The sequence below is a fragment of the Aquarana catesbeiana genome, linkage group LG09, assembly GCF_042186555.1.
Source record: "Aquarana catesbeiana isolate 2022-GZ linkage group LG09, ASM4218655v1, whole genome shotgun sequence".
NCBI lineage: Eukaryota > Metazoa > Chordata > Amphibia > Anura > Ranidae > Aquarana > Aquarana catesbeiana.
Window position 1 is genome coordinate 36,713,381 of NC_133332.1, and position 24,139 is coordinate 36,737,519.

At 42.9% G+C, this 24,139-nt stretch overlaps 1 protein-coding gene across 2 annotated transcripts in view; it reads left to right on the forward strand.

The window, feature by feature from the left end:
* The window catches only part of LOC141107515 (major histocompatibility complex class I-related gene protein-like), an 87,566-nt gene that overhangs the window by 600 nt on the left and 62,827 nt on the right, over nucleotides 1–24,139 (forward strand). The window lies entirely within an intron of this gene.

Sequence of the window (24,139 nt, forward strand, 5' to 3'; positions counted from 1 at the left end):
TACATTTTTTTCTAACACCCTAGAGAATAAAATGGCGGTCATTGCAATGCTTTCTGTCACACCATATTTGTGCAGCGGTCTTACAAGCGCACTTTTTTTGGAAAAAATAAACTTTTTTAAATTAAAAAATAAGACAACAGTAAAGTTAGGCCAATTTTTTTATACTGTGAAAGATAATGTTACGCAGAGTAAATTGATACCCAACATGTCACGCTTCAAAATTGTGGGCACTTGTGGAATGGCGACAAACTTTTACCCTTAGAGCCCTTTCACACTGAGCTGCCCTGGGCGTCGGCGGTAAAACGCCGCTATATTTAGCGGCACTTTACCATCATTTTTGCGGCGCTATTCGGCCACTAGCAGGGCGCTTTTAACCCCTTAAAATCGCCCGCAATGCGCTGCTACATCGGCACTTTGCTGGCAGTGCTGCCCATTGATTTCAATGGGCAGGGGCGCTTTAGGAACGGTGAGTTGACTGCTCCTAATGCACTCTGAAGAAGCTGCTGGCAGGACTTTTTCTGACGCCCTGCCAGTGCACCGCTCCAGTGTGAAAGCCCTCTGGCTTTCACACTGGAGTGAATGGAGCCGCTGTTTCAGGGTGCTTTGCAGGCGCTATTTTTAATGCTATAGCGCCTGCAAAGCGCCTTGGTGTGAAAGGGGTCTTAAAAATCTCCATAGGTGATGTTTAAAAAATTCTACAGGTTCTGACGGTTCTGACAGATCCCCATTCTGACAGGGAAGTAGAGAGAGATCATCTGTCCTTAGTAATCAGGAACAGCAATCTCTCTCTTCTCTCAGTCAGTACACTCCCCCCACAGTTAGAAACACCTCCCTAGGGAACACTTAAACCTTTGTTCACCCCCTAGTGTTAACCCCTACCCTGCCAGTGTAATTTATACAGTAATCAGTGGCTATTTTTTAGCAATATCTTGGGGTGCCTTCTTTCCAAATGGGGTCATTTGGGGGGGGGGGGTTGTGCTATCTTGACATTTCAGGGCCTCCAAAACTATGATAGGTAGTGAGGAGTAAAATCACTATTTTACGCCCTTAGAAAGCCTGAAGGCGGTGATTGGTTTTCGGGCTCTCAAAAAGTCTCACACATGTGGTATCCCCGTACTCAGGAGAAGCAGCCAAATGTATTTTGGGCTGTAATTCCACATATGGCCATGGCATGTTTGGGCAATATATCATTTTAGTCACAACTTTGTGTAAAAAAAAAAATAATAATTTTAATGAAACGTGTGGCAAAATATAAAGTATTCCATGGACTCAACATGCCTATCAGCAAATAGCTTGGGGTATCTACTTTCCAATTATTTATTTTAGTTAATTGGGGGGGGTTTGAACTGTCCTGGCATTTTATGCACAACATTAGAAGCTTATGTCACACATCACCCACTCTTCTAACCACTTAAAGACAAAGCCCTTTCTGACACTTTTTGTTTACATTAAACTTTTTTTTTGCTAGAAAATTACTTTGAACCCCCAAACATTATATATTTTTAAAGCAAAGGCCCCACAGATTAAAATTGTGGGTGTTGCAATTTTTATTTTCACACAGTATTCGCGCTACGATTTTTCAAACGCAGTTTTTTTGTAAAAAATACACTTTTTTGAGTTTTAATGCATTAAAACACACTATATTGCCCAAATGTTTGGTACAATAATAAAGGTGACCTTATGCCGAGTACATAGGTACCAAACACAACATGTAGAAACTGTTGGTGTACAGGTAAACCCGCCTAAGCCCGTAATACCAACACTGCGATCTAGATGACAAACAATGACACAACTCAAGCTGCCACTTAAAGAAAAAAATGGGTGGTCTGAATCCAACCCCCAATGAATGCGAGAATGAATAGTGGCGCTACCAAAAAAAAAATATTATTAATATTACTAATGAAGTGAAGTAAAATGATGATGCAACTGAGTGAACTGAAGTCAATATCTGAAAATGATGAATACACAATGTAATATCGTGACTGGACCATGAACTAGTGTTTAAGCATGAGTTACACTTCTCAAAAAATGTAGTGAAATAGAAAAAACATAAGTAAATAAATGAATGATCTATATAATATGAATGAACATACATATAACACCTAGTGAAATAAAATATCACTTAACCCAGTAAATTGATGAGCAATAGTGCAAAGTGCATGATAATAATGTAATACACTGTGAATGAAACAAAGATGAAGAAAAAAAAAAAAATATATATATATATATATATATATATATATATATATATATAAATAAAATAAATGAGATACATACACCTCGTGACAAGTGTGTAGTGAAAGAATCACTATATCAACAATAGTGAACCTAATGAGAAAAAAAAAACAGTCCACGTGTAGTGTGATCCAAAAAAGTTCCAAGAGTGATGAGATCTTCAATAGACAACACTGTGATTCTTGTATCCACCACACTATCGAATCACATCACAACAGTTCATGCAGCAGTAACGACACAGCAACGAACGGCCACGGCGGACCCAGGGAGTATGGACACTGACGATCGTCTCACCCGTTCATAGAATCGTAACTCCACTGACCACCGCTCCGTATCCCGTCACTCCTTCCTCCATCACACGTGTAAGATTGCCGTGTAGCCACGCCCCGACATGTTTCGGCACTGGGACTTATTCATGGAGTTGGCTATCCGGCAAGGCAATCATCTATTTATGCAAATTGAGTAATATGTGGGCGGACGCAAATCGCTCAGCGTCTACACACTTCCTGTGTCTACCATATAACGACAATACATCTCATACATTGAGCACACGGGTGAATGATATAATAATAAAATGATGGATGGACTGGACCTCAGCTTCATCTACTGATACTAATCGCAAGTGAAGCTTCATAAAAATATAATTAATGTATTTACATATACAATATGAGAAAAATGTATAAAAATGTATAAAATACATATTATTTAAAACCAAATTATACAAAACCATGTAGATGTGGATAACAGTTTAAACTAACCCTAAATCCTACTAGAACAGAAAAAGCTGAGCTACATCAAAATTGCATATATGCTCAAAAGTTGAATAATCTAAATAAGGATTCTAAAGAATCCCGCCCCCAAATTGTAGAGCTGGCCCCTGTACATATGCATCCCCAAACCAGTGCACCATGGGTCAACACATATTGCCACTGAATGGTTAAAAATTGTTGATAAAACAATTCAAATCTATTTCTATATTCATTCCTCTGGGAAATAGACACTTCAAGAGGAAGATCCATCGAGCCTCTCTCTGGGATAAATCCCTAACTCGATTGGAGCCCCTCCAAGATTGATGAACAACGTCTATGCCACAAAATTGTAAAAGACTAGGATCCTGATTATGTTTCTCCTTAAAGTGGAGGGACACACTATGGTATTGAAATCCTTTTTTAATGTTTGCTAAATGCTCTGCAATGCACACCTTTAGCAATCTCTTGGTGTGTCCCACATAGAAAAATCCACACGGACACCATAAGAGATTAACTACAAAGGAGGAATTGCACGTGATAAATTCCCTAATATTTATTGTTTCATTATCAATACTAGTAATTTGAGTCATGCATCTATTAGTCACTTGTACCTTTCTACAACATATGCACTTTCTACATGCATAGAAACCCTGTAGGTCAATTTTGATGGGAGAGGGGTATTATTCACCGAAGCCTCCCAATCATGCTAGAGGTGGATATCGACAACAATTTAATCAATATCCACCATGCCCGATTCAACAATACAGAGGAAATCAGCCTTCAAATTATAACACTTACTATAATTCCCAATATGATCAAGAAGGGTATCCCATCCCATCCCATGAATATCATTCTGATGTGGCGAATTCTCAAATTCTCACTCACAATAGATACGCACCCTTGATGGAACATGAACCTAGTGGTTACCACTATAGCAATTCAAAACCAGGTCCACCATCTTTTTTTAGGACATCGGGGGGGAGGGGTGGGGGGACCCCAGAAGGAATACCCGCCCAGTCAACGACGGGGGGGCGGGAGGAATGGGACAGAGTAGCACCCAAACAAAGACCTTATACCTTTCCAAAGAGAAGAATGGGTTGCAGAGCAGGGAGACGCAAATAACCTAAAAAAGAGAATGAGGGAGACATAAAAGATGGCGTTTTCAATTTAAGTAAGGTACAACTCAATAAAAATTAACTTAATATATTGAGTTTGGGGCTTAAATGTGCACCAAGGAAACCTATGAACAAGTTTGAAGTGTACATTGACACCCATAAATTTATACGTACTCTTAATATCAAGAAACATTTTCTCATTCATCCAGTTGCCCCTAATACTGTAATCACTAGAATAGACACTGGGTGAAAAACAAGTCTATATTCAATCCCCAGAACTCCAGTAATCATTTCATTGAAGTGTTTAAGAATTTGATCCTGAGTGATGTAGAACGCTTGATCCCAAAAAAAGGTCAACCCGGACTACATCATAAATGGAATAAAGTCATTAGAAGAGAGGAATAACATCATCATAAGCCCTGCTATCATAATCAACTTTTGGAAATGTTGAGTGATCGGGCCACTTACTGTAAATTGCCGTCTGACCCTACAGACAATTATAAAACGCAATTAAATGCATTGGTTGAGTGGGGCTATGGCATTAATGCCTTGAGAGCTAAGAAATGTGTTATCTTGTCCCCAGTTCATGCCAAATTCCCATAATTTATACCCTACCCAAAATTCACAAAGACACAGAAGTGCCACCAGCACGTCCCATTGTGAATGGCATAGAGTCAGTCACAGCCAGACTTGGTGAGTTTTTGGACAAATTTCTCCAACCGAGCTTGAAGGTCACAAAGGCGTATCTTAAAGATACAACTGACCTTTTGCGTTCTTTACAGGAGGTCATGTTAAATCCAACTTCTGAATCCTACTTGGTGACGGCCGACGTGGCTATCATCCAGCACGAGGATGCGGCACTGGGACTTAACTGGGCGTTCAGTAAGAGAGATGACATTTCCCATATGCAAAAAGTTTTTTTAGGTCATGCTCTAGACTTTTGCATGACACACAACTACTTCTGGTATAATGGCCACTTTTTTTCACAGAAGGTTGGCGTGGCTATGGGAGCTAAATACGCTCCCAGCCTAGCCAACCTATTCTTGGCAGAATGGGAAGATAGGCAAGTGTTTAGAAGTAGGCCACCCCAGCTAAAATGTTACCGCAGATTCACAAATGACCTCCTGTTTATCCGGGAGGGGTCGAGGGAATCTGTGGTGGAGTTTGTGGCACGTTTGAACAATAACACCAATAGTATCCGATTGGACTATGTTATCAGTGACACCTCAGTTAATTTTCTGGATGTTACTGTAGATAAGATCAACAATATTTTGAGTACAAAGGTTTTTTCAAACCCACAGACCGAAATAGTTTTTTGTCTATTAGGAGTGGGCACCATCCCACTTGGATTAAAAATATACCGAAGGGACAAATGCTGAGGGTTCGGCGCAATTGTTCAGAACTGAATATTTATACCTCTCAAGCTAATGTACTTAAGGATAGATTTCTCCAAAAGGGCTATGAAGCAAACACTTTAAATGATATCATTCAGGAAGTGGCTAATATCCCTAGAGAACAATGTTTGGAAGAAAAGGATACTGTTACACCAACTGATCAACATCAGTTGGGATTTATTTCGAATTTCCATCATCAATATAAGGACATTGAAATAATCTTCAAAAAACACTGGCACATCCTTTGTAGAGATAGACACCTGGGGGAGGTTCTACCTGACCATCCAAAATTCATTTATAGACGAGCACCGAACTTTGGGCATAGGGTGGTAAAGAAAATTTTGAATCAACCAAATCATCAAACCATGAAAATTGACCTACAGGGTTTCTATGCATGTAGAAAGTGCATATGTTGTGGAACGGTTCAAGTGACTAATAGAGGCATGACTCAAATTACTAGTATTGATAATGAAATATTTAATATTAGGGAATTTATCACGTGCAATATCTCCTTTGTAGTTAATCTCTTATGGTGTCCGTGTGGATTATTCTATGTGGGACGCAAAGGTGCGCATTGCAGAGCATTTAGGAAACATTAAAAAAGGATTTCAATACCACAGTGTGTCCCTCCACTTTAAGGAGAAACATAATCAGGATCCTAGTCTTTTACAATTTTGTGGCATAGACGTTGTTCATCAATCTTGGAGGGGCTCCAATCGAGTTAGGGATTTATCCCAGAGAGAAACTCGATGGATCTTCCTCTTGAAGTGTCTATTTCCCAGAGGAATGAATATAGAAATAGATTTGAATTGTTTTATCAACAATTTTTAACCATTCAGTGTCAAAATGTGTTGACCCATGGTGCACTGGTTTGGGTATGCATATGTAGAGGGGCCAGCTCTACAATTTGGGGGCGGGATTCTTTAGAATCCTTATTTAGATTATTCAACTTTTGAGCAGATCCATATGCGATTTTGATGTAGCTCGGCTTTTTCTGTTCTAGTAGGATTTAGGGTTAGTTTGAACTGTTATCCACATCTACAGTACATTGTTTTGTATAATTTGGTTTAAATCATATGTATTATACATTTTTCTCATATTGTATATGTATATACATTAATTATATTTTTATGAAGCTTCACTTGCGAGTATTATCAGTAGATGAAGCGGAAGTCAAGTCCATCCATTATTTTATTATTATATCATTCACCCGTGTGCTCAATGTATGAGATGTATTGTCGTTATATGGTAGACACGGGGACACAGGAAGTGTGTAGACGCTGAACGATTTGCGTCCGCCCAAGTATTACTCAATTTGCATAAACAGATGAATGCCTCGTCGGATAGCCAACCCCATGAATAAGTCCCAGTGCTGAAATATGTCGGGGCGTGGCTACACGGCAATCTTACACGTGTGACGGAGGAAGGAGTGACTGGATATGGAGCGGTGGTCAGTGGAGTTACGATTCTATGAACAGGTGAGACGATCGTCAGTGTCCATACTCCCTGGGTCCGCCGTGGCCGTTCGTTGCTGTGTCGTTACTGCTGCATGAACTGTTGTGATGTGATTCGATTGCTGTGATGTGATTTGCCTACTGTTATTTATCCACATGTGAGTACAATGGAGTTGGTTCATTTTTTAATACATTTTTGAATGGTATCACACTATTGGAGCATCTCTTTTATCTCTCATGTGGAGCCACTACTTCAGGGGAAGCGCTCGGTGTATACAGCATTGGATACTGGAGATCGCATGTTAACCCCCATGTGAGTGGGGTGAGGAAATTGTAGCCAAACACGAGTGTGAGGCTATAACAGCTGGTGCGTTTGAGTTTCAGAAGGGAGTGGAATCATGTCACTGAGGTGTGGTGGATACAAGAATCACAATGTTGTCTATTGAAGATCTCATCACTCTTGGAACTTTTTTGGATCACACTACACGTGGACTGTTTTTTTTTCTCATTAGGTTCACTATTGTTGATATAGTGATGCTTTCACTACACACTTGTCACGAGGTGTATGTATCTCATTTATTTTATATATATATATATATATATATATATATATATATATATATATATACATATTTATATTTATATATATATATTTTTCTTTGCTTCATCTTTGTTTCATTCACAGTGTATTACATTATTATCACTTTGCACTATTGCTCATCAATTTTCTGGGTTAAGTGATATTTTATTTCACTAGGTTTTATATGTATGTTCATTCATATTATATAGATCATTCATTTATTTACTTATGTTTTTTCTATTTCACTACATTTGTTGAGAAGTGCAACTCATGCTTAAACACTAGTTCAGGGTGATTTACACTGGTCCAGTCACGATATTACATTGTGTATTCATCATTTTCAGATATTGATTTCAGTTCATTCAGTTGCATCTTCATTTTACTTATTATTATTAGTAATATTAATAATAATTTTTTTTTGCTAGCGCCACTAGCAATTTATTCTCGCATTCATTGGGGGTTGGATTCAGACTACACCAAACACAACATTCTTTAAACGGTTGCCGCCCGCCATATAGCAGAATGATGGCGGCAAAGTGGTTTCAATATCCTGACTGGGCGTCATATGACATCCTCAGGATATTGAGCTGCTGCGCGCCCCAGGGGGCGCGCATCGCGGCGATCGTTGTTGCGGGGTGTCAGTCTGACACCCCGCAACATGGATCTAGGTAAAGAGTCTCTGACGGAGACTCTTTACCATGTGATCAGCCGTGTCCAATCACGTTTGATCACGATGTAAATAGGAAGAGCTGGTGATTGGCTTTTCCTCACTCATGTCTGACAGATGCGAGTAGAGGAGAGCCGATCGGCTGCTCTCCTGACAGGGGGGGTCTGTGCTGATTGTTTATCAGCACAGCCCCCCTCGGGTCCCACCCAGGACCACCAGAGAAGCCGCCCAGGACCACCAGGGAAGACGCCCAGGACCACCCGGATGGCCATCCACACTGGACCACCAGGTGTGCCCCCTAGACCCCCAGGGAAATACTAATCTGTGCCCAGGCAGCTGCCAATCAATGCCCAGGCAGCTGCCAATCAGTGCTCACTCACAATGCGTACCACTGCCAGTGCCACCAGGGATGCCTATCAGTGCCTCATATCAGTGCCGCGTATTAGTGCCACATATCAGTGCCCAACAGTGCCCAGCAGTGCCGCCTATCAGTGCCCATCAGTGCCCCCCATAAGAACCCATCTTTGCAGCCTTTCCGTGCCCTTCAGTTTCGCCTATCAGTGCCCATCAGTGCCCACCAGTGCCACCCATGAGTGCCCATCAGTGCTGCCTATCAATGCCCATCAGTGCTGCATATCAGTGCTACCCATCAGTGCCGCCTACCAGTGCCTATCAGTGTCGCATATCAGTGCCCATCGTCAGTGCCGTCAGTGCCCGCTCATTGGTGCCACCTCATCGGTGCCGCCTTATCAGTGCCTGTCAGTGCCGCCTTATCAGTGCCCATCAGTGAAAGAGAAAACGTACTTATTTACAAACATTTTTAACAGAAATAAAAGCAAAACTTATTTTTTTCAAAATTTTCGGTCTTTTTTTATTTGTTTAGCAAAAAATAAAAACCGCAGAGGTGATCAAATACCACCAAAAGGAAGCTCTATTTGTGGGAACAAAATGATAAAAATTTAGTTTGGGTACAGTGTTGTATGACCGTGCAATTATCATTCAAACTGCGACAGCGCTGAAAGCTGAAAATTGGTCTGGGCAGGGAGGTGTATAAGTGCCCTTTATTGAAGTGGTTAAAATTGCGCACAACCATGCAGTGGCGACAAACTACATACATTTTTAAAAGCCTTTACAAGTTACCACATTTACAAAGGCGGTCTACAGCCAAAATTACTGACCTTGATCTAACGTTCATGGTGATACCTCACATGCATGGTGCAATTGCAGTTTACATACGACACGAGACCGATGCTTGTGTTCGCCTTTACATAAGCACCGGGGGACTGCTTTTTTATTTTATTTTTACACTGTTCCTTTCATTTTTTTTAATGTTTTTATCATTGTTATTGTTATCACAGGGAATGTGAATATCCCCTATGATAGCAATAGGTAGTGACAGGTACTCTTTTTGAAAAATTTGGGGTCTATTAGGCTCTAGATCTCTCCCCTGCCCTCAAATCATCTGACCACACCAAGATCGGTGTGATAAGATACTTTCCAAATTTCCCAATGGCGCTGTTTATATTTGGCAAAACTGAAGTCATGAAATGCTCGTAGCTTCCGGTTTCTTAGACTATAGAGATGATTGGAGCCATTCTGGTCTAAGATCAGCTCTATGGTCAGCTGGCGGAACCACCGGCTGCGTTCTCGGGTTCCCTGGTGGGACAGGAGAGCCAGAGAAAACCATGGAAGATGGCAAGGGGGGACGTTCCCTCCCACTGCTTTACAAGCAGGATTGCTTTTACATGAAAGCCGACTGCCGGCTGAAAAAAGTGACACCAAGATGATACCTAAACCTGCAGGCATCATTCTGGTATAACCACTCAAAGTCCAGCAACATACCAGTATGTTGCTGGTCCTTGTTGGGCATATATTGTAATGTTTTTTTTCATGCAGCCTGTGGGCGGAAGGAAAAAAGAGAACTTAGCGGATTTTTCCATTCAAATCGATTGACCGGTGGTATGCCCACCATTAGAATACCGCCCTGCATCCACCCACTTCTAATGATGGGCATACAATAAATAAAAAATATATGCCGAAGCATAGGGGCAATCTGCCCTTATGTCCACCCTTGCCAATATGCTTCGGCATAGATGCTCTTTTTTTAACTGTGGTGGTGAAATCACCTCCTAAAGCACTGGAGTCATGGATTTACGTATCTTGAAAGCAAACCATGTTGCTGTCAAAATAAATAAATAAATCAGTGCTGCAGCTGAATGGCGTACAGCATATATGCTCTTTTTTTAACTGTGATGGTGATATCACCTCCTACAGCACTGGAGTCACGGATTTACATATCGTGAGAGCAAACCCTGTTGCTGTCAAAATAAATAAATCCATACTGCAGCTTAATGGCGTACTTGAAAAGCAAACAATGCTAACAATAAAACATTAACTCAATAAAACAATTTTTTTTATTGCAATCTGTGCCAAAAAAAGAGTAAAAAACATGCCGAAGCATAGGGGTAATCCACCCCTAATGTCCACCCCTGCCCCCATGCTTCAGTGTATATGCTCTTTTTTAACTGTATCGTGAGAGCAAACTCTGTTGCTGTCAGAATAAATAAACTTGTGCTGCAGCTGAATGGCGTACCTGCAAAGCAAATAATGGTTAACAATAAAACAAAGTAACATTATATATGTATAACAGTAGGACATACCATACCTGCAAAGCAAACTAAATAAAACACAGTAACAATAAAACATTACAGTTAAGCATAAAATACAGTAACAATAGAGAGAGAGAGAGAACAATAGATATAGAAAAAAAAGAGAGAGAAGAAAAATAAAACGACAACTATTTTTGGCTTTTTTCTCTTTTCTTTATTTTTTCTTTTGCACTTTTTTTTAACTATAAATGTACCAGGTTAGGGTCTCTTAAAACATGATGGCCATCTCTTCTTTTGAGACCATGTGTAAGTGTGCCCTAGGACTGTGCCGTGCTGTACCCTACGCTAATACTCCACTAGTGTGTGGTAGCGACGAAAACATTCACCGATGCAGAGACCAGGTTGGTCAGGACAGGAGAGACAATAAAAGCGGGTGTCTATAGCCATGATTTCTGCAGACACGTCTTCTTTGGTGTGCCCTTTGGGCAGGGATACCTCAGAGGACTTCTGGAAAGTGCCTCCCATACAGCCAGCTCACTGCATTTGCATTGGGAAGTTGGGCCACAGCACTGTCTGGAAACAGAAGGGCTGTGATGATCTCTTCCTGGAATTTTAGGAAGGATCCAGTTCGTCCTGACGCACATAAGCGTTCAGCAGAGCCAAATGAAATACTGTAAGTAAAGAGACACTTTTTTTATACCAGCGTCTGGCCTTAAGGGCAATTAAGTATGGCGCCATCATCTGGTCATTAAAGTCCACCCCTCCTATGTTAAGGTTGTATTCGTGAAGACAAAGGGGCTTCTCAACAACACAAGTCGCCGTTGGAATTTCGACTGTCGTACCTGCGTGAATGGAGGACAGAACGAAAATATTCCGTGTGTCCCTCCACTTCACTGCAAGCAAATTATTACTTCTTAAGCAGTCTCTTTCCCCCATCTAAGTCAGGATTCTACAAGCCGTTGGGGGTAGCCCCGGCGAGTAGATTGCACGTTGCCACATGCGCCAATTCCACAATCAAAAAGCTGACTAAAAAGTGACATAATTGTGTAATAATTGTCCAAGTACAAGTGGTACCCCTTTCTGAATAAGGGTGACACCAAGTCCCAAACAATCTTACCGCTGCTACCTATGTAATCTGGGCAGTTGGGGGGCTGAATGTGACTGTCTTTTCCCTCGTAAATCATAAAACTATATGTATAGCCTGTTGCCCTGTCACAGAGCTTATACAACTTGACCCCATATCTGGCATGCTTACTGGGGAGATACTGTTTGAAAGACAAGCGGGCAGAAAACTTAATCAGGGAGTCATCAAGGCAGACAACTTGATCAGAAAAACCCCTTCCCGCCGAGCGTACGCAGATGTGCGTACTCAGCTTTCGGGGGTTATACCGGGATAATGCCCGCAGCTGCAGGCATCTTCCCAGTACTGTTTTTTAGAGCCGGCGATCGGCTTTCCAGGTATAACAACCGATGCGGCTAAAAGCCACTCGGCTGTTATACCGGAGGAGCGGGAGGTGACGCCCCCCCTCCCGCCCCTCTTACCGGGCCTCCTGATCCACCGGGAGGCCCAATCAACAATCCGCCGTCTCCGGCGGCTAGTGACAGTCTGGAACAAAGCCGTAAGCGGCTTCGTTCCAGCCTCCTAATAGTAAACACAGAAGCGACGTCATGACGTCACTTCCCGTTTACTCGGCTGCCAATGGTTTAAAAAAAATACAGTATTCAGAATCACTGTAAACGGCGATCTGAATACTTTGAAGAGCATAAAGAGTACCTGTCACCACCTATTACTGTCACAAGGGATGTTTACATTCTTTGTGACAGCAATAAAAGTGATCACAATTCTTTTTTTTTTTTAAACACAATTTATAAATAAAATAATGTATTAAAATAAATAAGAAAAAAACTTTTTTTTTTAAAGCGCCCTCATCACCGCGATCCCCAAAGAAAACGCATACTGAAGTCGCGCCAGCATATGTAAACGGTGTTCAAATCACACATGTGAGGTATTGCCATGATCATCAGGGCGAGAGCAATAATTCTAGCACTAGACCTCCTCTGTAACTCTAACCTGGTAACCGTAAAAAATTTTTAAAGAATCGCCTATGGAGATTTTTAGGTACCGTAGATTGTCGCCATTCCACGATTGCGTGCAATTATAACGCGTGATATGTTTGGTATCTATTTACTCGGCGTAACATCATCTTTTACATTATACAAAAAAATGGGCTAACTTTACTGTTTGTTTTTTTTTTTAATTCATGAAAGTGTCCCTTTTCCCAAAAAGTTGCGTTTAAAACACCGGTGCACAAGTACCGTGTGATATAAAATATTGCAACAATCACCATTTTATTCTCTAGATTCTCTGCTAAAATATATATATATATAATGTTTGGGGGTTCTAAGTAATTTTCTAGCAAAAAATACAGATTTTAACTTGTAAACACCAATTGTCAAAAATAGGCTTAGTCATGAAAGGGTTAAACAAGGCTGCAAATTGTTGGTTGAAGTGGCACTGGAAATGTTACACCTTGGAACACAGGAGCTGCCAAGTCTGTAGCTCCCAACTATCCCTGATTTAGATGGACTGTTCCTGATTTGGAGCAATGTCCCTCTGTCCCCCTCATTTTGGTCTCATCTATATAGTTGTATATAAAATGCACTTTTTATCTTTCAAAAAGTGTTCCCCAGTGCTAAACCTTTCATCCAAATTCTAAATTGTTGCATTTGTACATTTTAACCACTTGAGCCCCGGACCATTATGCTGCCTAAGGACCAGAGGTCTTTTTCCAATTTGGCACTGCGTCGCTTTAACTGCTAATTGCGCGGTCATGCAATGCTGTACCCAAACGAAATTTGCGTCTTTTTCTTCCCACAAATAGAGCTTTCTTTTGATGGTATTTGATCACCTCTGCGGTTTTTATTTTTTGCGCTATAAACGGAAAAAGACAGAAAATTTTGAAAAAAAATGATATTTTCTACTTTTTGTTATAAAAAAAATCCAATAAACTAAATTTTAGTCATACATTTAGGCCAAAATGTATTCGGACACATGTCTTTGGTAAAAAAAATGTCAATAAGCGTATATTTATTGGTTTGCGCAAAAGTTATAGCGTCTACAAACTAGGGTACATTTTCTGTAATTTACACAGCTTTTAGTTTATGACTGCCTATGTCATTTCTTGAGGTGCTAAAATGGCAGGGCAGTACAAAACCCCCCAAATGACCCAATTTTGGAAAGTAGACACCCCAAGGAAATTGCTGAGAGGCATGTTGAACCCATTGAATATTTATTTTTTTTGTCCCAAGTGATTGAATAATGACAAAAAAAAATATTTACAAAAAGTTGTCACTAAATGATATATTGCTCACACAGGCCATGGGCCTATGTGGAATTGCACCCCAAAATACATTCAGCTGCTTCTCCTGAGTATGGGGATACCACATGTGTGGGACTTTTTGGGAGCCTAGCCGCGTACGGGGCCCCGAAAACCAATCACCTCCTTCAGGATTTCTAAGGGTGTAAATTTTTGATTTCACTCTTCACTGCCTATCACAGTTTCGGAGGCCATGGAATGCCCAGGTGGCACAAACCCCCCAAAATGACCCCATTTTGGAAAGTAGACACCCCAAGCTATTTGCTGAGAGGCATATTGAGTCCATGGAATATTTTATATTTTGACACAAGTTGCGGGAAAGTGACACTTTTTTTTTTTTTTTTTTTTTGCATAAAGTTGTCACTAAATGATATATTGCTCACACAGGCCATGGGCATATGTGGAATTGCACCCCAAAATACATTTAGCTGCTTCTCCTGAGTATGGGGATACCACATGTGTGGGACTTTTTGGGAGCCTAGCCGCGTACGGGGCCCCGAAATCCAATCACCGCCTTCAGGATTTCTAAGGGTGAAAATTTTTGATTTCACTCTTTACTGCCTATCACAGTTTCTGAGGCCATGGAATGCCCAGGTGGCACAAAACCCCCCCAAATGACCCCATTTTGGAAAGTAGACACCCCAAGCTATTTGCTGAGAGGCATGGTGAGTATTTTGCAGCTCTCATTTGTTTTTGAAAATGAAGAAAGACAAGAAAAAACATTTTTTTTTTTTCAATTTTCAAAACTTTGTGACAAAAAGTGAGGTCTGCAAAATACTCACTATACCTCTCAGCAAATAGCTTGGGGTGTCTACTTTCCAAAATGGGGTCATTTGGAGGGGGTTTGTGCCACCTGGGCATTCCATGGCCTCCGAAACTGTGACAGGCAGTGAAGAGTGAAATCAAAAATTCACACCCTTAGAAAGCCTGAAGGAGGTGCTTGGTTTTCGGGGTCCCGTACGCGGCTAGGCTCCCAAAAAGTCTCACACATGTGGTATCCCCGTACTCAGGAGAAGCAGCAGAATGTATTTTGGGGTGTAATTTCACATATTCCCATGGCATGTTTGAGCAATATATCATTTAGTGACAACTTTGTGACAACAAAAAAACAAAAAAACAAAAAAAATGTGTCTCTTTCCCGCAACTTGTGTCGCAATATAAAATATTCCATGGACTCGACATGCCTCTCAGCAAATAGCTTGGGGTGTCTACTTTCCAAAATGGGGTCATTATTTATTTTAGTTAATTGGGGGGGGGGGGTTTGAACTGTCCTGGCATTTTATGCACAACATTTAGAAGCTTATGTCACACATCACCCACTCTTCTAACCACTTGAAGACAAAGCCCTTTCTGACACTTATTGTTTACATGAAAACGTTATTTTTTTTTTGCAAAAAAATTACTTTGAACCCCCAAACATTATATATTTTTTTAAAGCAAATGCCCTACAGATTAAAATGGTGGGTGTTTCATTTTTTTTTTTTCACACAGTATTTGCGCAGCGATTTTTCAAACGCATTTTTTGGGGAAAAAACACACTTTTTTAAATTTTAATGCACTAAAACACACTATATTGCCCAAATGTTTGATGAAATAAAAAAGATGATCTTAGGCCGAGTACATGGATACCAAACATGACATGCTTTAAAATTGCGCACAAACGTGCAGTGGCAACAAAATAAATACATTTTTAAAAACCTTTAAAAGCCTTTACAGGTTACCACTTTAGATTTACAGAGGAGGTCTACTGCAAAAATTACTGCCCTCGATCTGGCCTTCGCGGTGATACCTCACATGCATGGTGCAATTGCTGTTTACGTTTGACGACAGACCGCCGCTTGCGTTCGCCTTAGCGCGAGAGCAGGGGGCGACAGGGGTGCTTTTTTTTTTTTTTTTTTTTTTTTCTTTATTATTTTTTTGCTTTTTTTTTTTTTTTTATCTTATTTTTAAACTGTTCCTTTCATATTTTTTTTTTAATCATTTTTATTGTCTCGGGGAATGTAAATATCCCCTATGATAGCAATAGGTAGTGACAGGTACTCTTTTTTGAAAAAAATTGGGGTCTATTAGACCCTAGATCTCTCCTCTGCCCTCAAAGCATCTGACCACACCATCGGTGTGATAAAATGCTTCCCCAATTTCCCAATGGCGCTATTTACATCTGGCGAAATCTAAGTCATGAAATGCTCGTAGCTTCCGGTTTCTTAGGCCATAGAGATGTTTGGAGCCACTCTGGTCTCTGATCAGCTCTATGGTCAGCTGGCTGAATCACCGGCTGCATTCTCAGGTTCCCTGTTGAGACAGGAGAGCCAGAGAAAAACACGGAAGACGGTGGGGGGGGGGGCATTCCCTCCCACGGCTTGTAAAAGCAGTCTAGAGGCTAATTAGCCGCTAGGATTGCTTTTACATGAAAGCCGACCGCTGGCTGAAAAGAATGATACCAAGATGATACCTAAACCTGCAGGCATCATTCTGGTATAACCACTCAAAGTCGTGAATGGCGTACCTGAAGACAAAAAAATGGTTAACAATAAAGCACAGTAAACGGTAAAGTATAAATTGCATACCTGAAAAGCAAACATGATAAAACATAACAACAATAAAACATTGCAGAATAGAATACAGTAAAAAAGAGCAGAACAATAGAGAGAGAATAGAGAGGGAGAGAACAATAAAACGACAACTATTTTTTTTTATTTTATATATTTTTTTTTTTTTTACACTTTTTTTGTAACTAACTTTTATAACTGTAACCGGTTCCAGGTTCGGGTCTCTCAAAATGTGATGGCATCTTGGGAGACCCTGTAAAAGTGTGCCTAGTCTGTGCAATGCTGTACCCTACGCTAATACTCAACTAGTGTATGGTAGCGTTCAAAACATTCACCAATGCAAAGACCAGGATTGTCAGGACAGGAGGGACAATAATAGCGGGTGTCACGCCTATATCTGCACTTGCTGCAGACACGACATCTTTTTTGGGGGGTTCGCTGGGTAGGGGTACTCGGGAGGACATAAAAATGCCTCTCATGCAGCCGACTGCATTTGGTTGGGGATGTGAATGGGGGAAGTACAGGCGCTGCAGAAGCGGTGGGTTCCCAATTAGGATTGGCGAATGCAGCAGGAAGGGCATTATGGGCACGATGGGCCTGTGTTTGTCTTCTTGGTGGCAGCGGGACACTACTTGTGCTTGCCACCTCACCAGCTTGAACTGCACTTATGGGACTCGCCACGTCACCAAGTGTTACTGCAGTGCTGGTTTGACTACGACCGGGGTGTACTACGCCGCTGGTGCTTGCCAGTTCCCCAAAACGCTACCAAAAAAACTGTTAGCGATCGCAGGGATCAGGCCTGACTCTGCGAATGCTGCAGTTATGCGTTAAGCGTTTTGTAAGTGACAGTGATCGATCGATACTGCACTAGGGTGGGCTGGGCCGGGCGGAGGGGCAAAACACAGGTGCTAGCATGTATCTGGGCTGATCCCGCTAACACTGCGTTTTTGGGAACCCTAAACTGCTGGGGACGCTAGTATAGATCTGATCGGATCAGATATTGATCCGTTCAGATACTATACCACTAAGGGAGGTTTATGCTGCGTGCGTGGGTGTTAGCGGTACTGGCGCTAACCTGACGCTGCCTGGGGCTGGTGCTTGCTTGCCAGTTCACCAAAATGCTACCAAAAAAACTGTTAGCGATCACAGGGATCAGGCCTGACTCTGCGAACACTGCAGTTATGCGTTTAGTGTTTTGTAAGTGACAATGATCGATCGATACTGCACTTGGGTGGGCTGGGCGGAGGCGCAAAACGCAGGTGCTAGCGGGTATCTGGGCTGATCCCGCTAACACTGCGTTTTTGGGAACCCTAAACTGCTGGGGACGCTAGTATAGATCTGATCAGATATTGATCCGATCAGATACTATACCACTAAGGGAGGCGCATGCTGCGTGCGTGGGTGTTAGCGGTACTGGCGCTAATCTGACGCTGCCTGGGGCGACGCATATCACCGCCGGGCGATTAGGGGGCTAAACCTTTATTCGGTAATAAACGGCGGGTGCCCTGACACTATAAAAAAATAAACAAACTAACCAGCGTCACCTGTAACGGTTATACGGTGATCAGTGGTGAAAGGGTTAACTAGGGGGCAATCAAGGGGTTAAAACATTTATCAGATAGTATATAGGGGTCCCTGACGCTATAAAACGCTGACGGTGAACCTAAATATTTACCTCCCTAACTAGCGACACTAATACAGCGATCAGAAAAATGATCGCTTAGCGACACTGGTGACGGGGGGTGATCAAGGAGTTAAAACTTGGTTAGGGGGGTACCCTAGACCTACAGGGGGGGTAACAGTAACTGTGCTAACACTGTAACTGTCACAAACTGACACCTAGCAGTAATCAGAAAAAAAAAAACTGCTGGTGTCAGTTTGTGTCGGGGGGGGGGGATCGGGGGGGATCGGGGTGTTTTGTATGCTTGGCATGTTCTACTGTGTGTGTGTGTGTTGGTGCACTCACATTGATGTCTTCTCCCCTCGGGCCGGAACGGAAACTACCGAGCTGAAGAGAGATGACATCACTTCCTTTGCTGCTGTTTAGCATACAGCAGCAAAGGAGTGTTCCCATTGGCCGGCGGCGATCGCGAGGGGGGGGGCCATGAACGGATGGCCTCCCCCTCCACTCCGATCGCCGGGGAACAAAAGGGGACCGCCTCGGGCACCGGGGGGGGTCCGATCGGACCCCCCACCCGCGGGAGGCAAATTACGTACATGTACGTGATTTTGCCTGCCCGTGCCGCCTTGCCGACGTACATCGGTGTGAGGCGGTCCTTAAGTGGTTAAAAGCCAATATAAAGGAATAGTAGTGGTAAAAAAAGCCCTTGTGGATTTAATTAACCTTTTATTTTGGTTAATTCTCTTTTATGGGGGTGTGGCAGGGGGGCCTGTCCAAAGCCTACATTTGTTAGCTAGTACATGTCCCTCATTCCCATCTCAAAATGTTGGAAAGTATGCAAGCCTTCATGTGCAAGAGGCCTTAAATAGGAACTTCAGTTAAACTTGATGAATTTAGCAAAAAATACTATTAGCATGGAAAAATTACAGTTGTGGTATTTATCCACTTACCACAGCAAAATCTGCCTCTTTCTTATTCAAAAAGTAGACTGGAAGGGCACTCTCCCTGTTGTACCACTGCAGCCATTTTAAGTGTGGGTAGCTGAAGCCAGTGCCTTTTGATTTTCTGGTCATTCTGCTGAATCTCCACCCTCTATAATTGCAAATCTCATGCACATGCAGTTCAGCCGCTGGCAGCACAAATATTATATGATGCAGAAAGTTTGACGTAAAAGGAAACTAGTCTGTTTCGTAGGTTGTAAACGAAAGCACTTGCAGAATGGAAAGATAAAGCAGAACTCCAGTCAAAAATAACAAAATAAAAATAAACAAACTTAAAATATAAAATAACAAAATCAGCTTTTCTTACGATATTTGCCCATTCGCTTCAACCCAGAGATTTCTCCCACAGTACTTTTTTCTGCCACTAGATTTCCAGCATCATTCAACACACTTCCTCTAAACCCAGGTCATCCTGAACACCCATCAGCATGTGACTGAACAGTGAAAGAAGAAGCAGCACAGAGATGAGCTCACGTCTCTGTAAAGCCTAGTACACACAATGAGATTAATGATTGTCTGTTTTTTTTTTTTGCATGCTAGTCTCCAAATCGAAAACAAAGAGGTTACTAAAGTACAAAAATTCTTGAACGACAGAAAAAAAATTCGGAAGTGATGTAATGTATTTGTATCGGGGGCGTGGCCTGACCGGGATGTGAGAGGCAGCTTCCTCACAGAGCTCCCGCCTGTAACCTTGCATTGATCTTGTTCCCGGCATCTCTACACTGCTTGAAGGCTACCAGCTGATTCCAGAATCTTGTGGGACCCCATTGTGGTACCTGTCTGGGCAGAACTCATGATGGTTCTGAGAGGAAAGAGTAAAGAAGACGGACACCGCTTGGAGATCCAAGATTGCACCGCCACGGGGCCTCAGTAGCGTGGACAGCGTGGCGCTGATAAAACTAAGGACACAGTGAGTAAACCACCCAAAACTCCTAAACATGCCAGCAGAGACCCCCTCACCAAGGACATTCGTTACTATGCCCAGAAACTGGCAGGCTCCCTGACTCTGGATGAGCCGGCCGAGGGGGGGAGACTGAGGGGAACCCAGAGCACAGGGATGCACTGCCTCAGTAAACACCCTGCAAGAACGCTTTGGTGGCCTGTAGAAGGAAGTGTCTCTAATCAGGCAGGACATACAAAAAATTAGAGAAAGAACCACTGCTGGTGAAAGCAGGATTAGTGATGTGGAGGACAAACTCCCCCCTCTGATAAGAGACTCACAACATAACACCAGGATGGTTGCTGCTGTGGATCAACGTGCAGATGACCTTGAGAACAGAATGAGAAGGAATAACGTAAGAATAGTGGGTCTCCCTGAGAAGACCGAGGGTAGAGGCCCCACCGAGTTTATTGAAAAGTGGATGCCGGAGGTGTTTGGGAAGGATGCGTTCACACCCCTTTACGCTGTGGAGAGAACCCACAGGGTTCCACTGTGACCCCTTCCACCGGGTCATCCCCCTCGTCCTATCCTTGCCCATCTACTACACTACAGGGATAGAGAGATCATTCTGCGTTTGGCCAGAGAGAAGCAAGACATATGGTTCAATGGTGCACGCATTTCCTTTTACCCTGACTTTTCCTCGGATGTACAGAAAAGAAGAGCCCGGTTTACGAAGGTGAAGAAACAGCTACAGAAGCTACAGGCGCCTTACGCTATGTTATACCCAGCCCGACTCCGAATTACAGCGAGAGGTCAGGCTCACTTCTTTGAACAGGCGGCGGACGCGTCAGACTGGTTGGATATAAATGAAAGTGCTTTTCGCCCGGCCAGAAGGAAGGCGGCTGAAGAGGATTGATTTACCCCGAGTTCTCAGGGAATGTCGGCCTACTGGAGCCTGGACGGCCCACTTGATTGATAACTGCCCTGTTTGTTTTCTTTCCCACATATAGGTGCAATGGATTTCAGCTACGCCGGGAACAAGAGCTGATTTATTGCTCTGTGTCGTCCCACAGAGAGAGTGTGAGAAGCCACTTTAAAATGTATTCTAAGTGCTAAATGCATTACGATTTACCCGACGACTCTCCGACTGGTGGGTGTGAGGCCAGCGGAGATTAGGACCTGTTGTCCTACAGTCGTGCCTGTTGTTCAATCCCTGATATATAATCTTATCCTGGGTGCCTTTGAAATTGCGGCTGCGACCAGGGCCACACACCAGCTTGTGGTCATGTTTGAGGCCATTATCCATTGGTTTGTACATGGCAAAGTTAGAGTGTAGTTGCGCTCGGAGGTGCAGAAAGTTTGGAACTGTTCATGCAGTACGGTACAGTGCTTACAACACCTACAGACTCAGATCTTAAACTTAATATACCAGTTACATGTTATTGGTTGTTGGGCTGGGGGACGAGAGCTGGGGAGAATTGGAATGTGTTATATTGCCATTGCCCAGATGTGTTTATACTATGGCAGGAGGGATGAGTACGCTTAAGGTGATGTCGTGGAATGTTAGGGGACTAGGTGACCCTCACAAGCGCACAATGGTTTCCACCTCTATGAGAAAATATTTCCTGGCCATTTGTGCATTGCAGGAGACTCATCTCACCCCCGATTCCTTGACATGTCTCAACTTCAGGTGGGTGGGTAAGGCCTATCACTCCACTCACACCTCCTTTTCCAGAGGAGTGAGTGTGTTGATACATAGCTCACTGGACTACCATGAACTGGATAGTGTGGTTGACAGGGAGGGGAGATATGTCATTTTGTAATGCCATCTGTTCTCATTGAAATGCATACTTGCCTTTGTGTATATCCCGCCTCCATACAGCCATCGGGTCCTGAGGGCGGTTCCTGGACTTTCAGTTGGGTCACCTGGAGGTGCCGATGTATATCATGGGTGACTTTAATTGTTGCCTGGATCCACTGGTAAACAAACACCCTCCGGTTTCGGCAGGGGAGGCTCGTGCTGCACAGCCCTGAGGAAGCTGGTGTAGGAGGTGGGATGGAGGAGTAGGAACCCTGGGAAATGGCAGTTTTCATGTTTTTCAAAGTCACATATGTCCCTGTCACGCATTGACCTGTGCCTGTTCGGAACCCACAGTCCGTTCGGTGGCAGAAATAATCTATGCTCTGAGAGAAATCTCGGATCATTCCCCACTGATTATGGACCTGGAGGTATGCCCCCCTTCGACACTGCTTAGGGCTCCTTGGAAGCTTAATGCCTTTTGGCTTAACTTATTACTGTCACCACCTCAGATATTACAAAACATTGTTAACTTTTGGGGGAGCAGGCAGACTGCCCAGATGCAGGGGTGAGATGGGAGACATTTAAGACCTTTCTTAGGGGGTTGTTTATAAGAGAAATAAATACCTTTAAAAAGAAATCTAGTGCACAAAGTGAGGGTGTGGAGCGCTTGGTACATGACCTGGAAGCCCAATTTGTAGCTGACCCTAGTGAGGAATGCAGGGAAGCCTGGTTATCTGCTCAGGATGCGTTGAATAGGCTCACCTCTTCTATGGCTGAGCGGAAACACTTCTTCAGCAAACTCACCTTCTATGTGGAGGGGAACATACTGGTCGCCTCCTGGCAAAAATCCCCCGTGCTCAACAGGCATTGTCATCCATTGGTGCCCTAAGGGCATCTGATGGCAGGGTAACTAATTCCCCAGATAACATCATGACGATTCTCAGCTCATATTACTCGGATTTATACTGCTCACGGCAGAATTACACTGATGCCTACCTACAGGATTACCTTGAGGGAATAGAGTTGCCGACACTGTCAGATGTGGATCGACAACAACTTGACGCTCCTCTGACTTTGGAGGAGCTTCAAATAGCGAGGGGTATGTTCCCCAACTCCTAGGTGCTGGGAGAGGATGGAATACCTATAGAGGAGTATAAGAACTATGGGGAACAACTATCGCCTAAACTACTGGGAGTGTTTAATGAAGCTAAGACGACCGTGTGTCTCCCTCTGACTATAGCCAAGGCCATAATAGTATTGCTCTTGAAACCTGGCAAAGATCCCTTAGACCCAGGCTCTTATAGGCCAATATCCCTTTTGCAGTCAGATGTGAAAATACTGGCCAAGGTGCTAGCCCTGAGACTGAACAAAGCTTTTTCATTCATAATTCACTCGGATCAGGCAGGGTTCATGCCACAAAAATCCACGGCTATTAATCTACGCCGACTGTTTATCAATTTACAATCCATTTCTGACAATGTGGGAGACAGGGAATTGTTATCCCTTGACGCCCACAAGGCCTTTGATAGCATTGAATGGTCCTATCTATGGGCCGTAATGCACAAGTTTGCGTTCGGGACAAACTATATAGCATGGGTTCAACTATTGTATAGCTCCCCGAAAGCAGCCGCCAGGATGTCCGGGAGGGTGTCTCAATACTTCCATCTATTTAGGGGCACCAGACAGGGCTGCCCCTTATCACCCTTATGCCCCGTACACACGGTCGGACATTGATCAGACATTCCGACAACAAAATCCTAGCATTTTTTCTGACGGTTGTTGGCTCAAACTTGTCTTGCATACACATGGTCACACAAAGTTGTCGGAAAATCCGATCATTCTGAACGCGTTGACATAAAACACGTACGTTGGGACTATAAACGGGGCAGTAGCCAATAGCTTTCATCTCTTTATTTATTCTGAGCATGCGTGGCACTTTGTGCGTCGGATTTGTGTACACACGATCGGAAATACCGACAACGGATTTTGTTGTCGGAAAATTTTATAGCCTGCTCTCAAACTTTGTGTGTCGGAAAATCCGATGGAAAATGTGTGATGGAGCCTACACACGGTCGGAATTTCCAACAACAAGGTCCTATCACACATT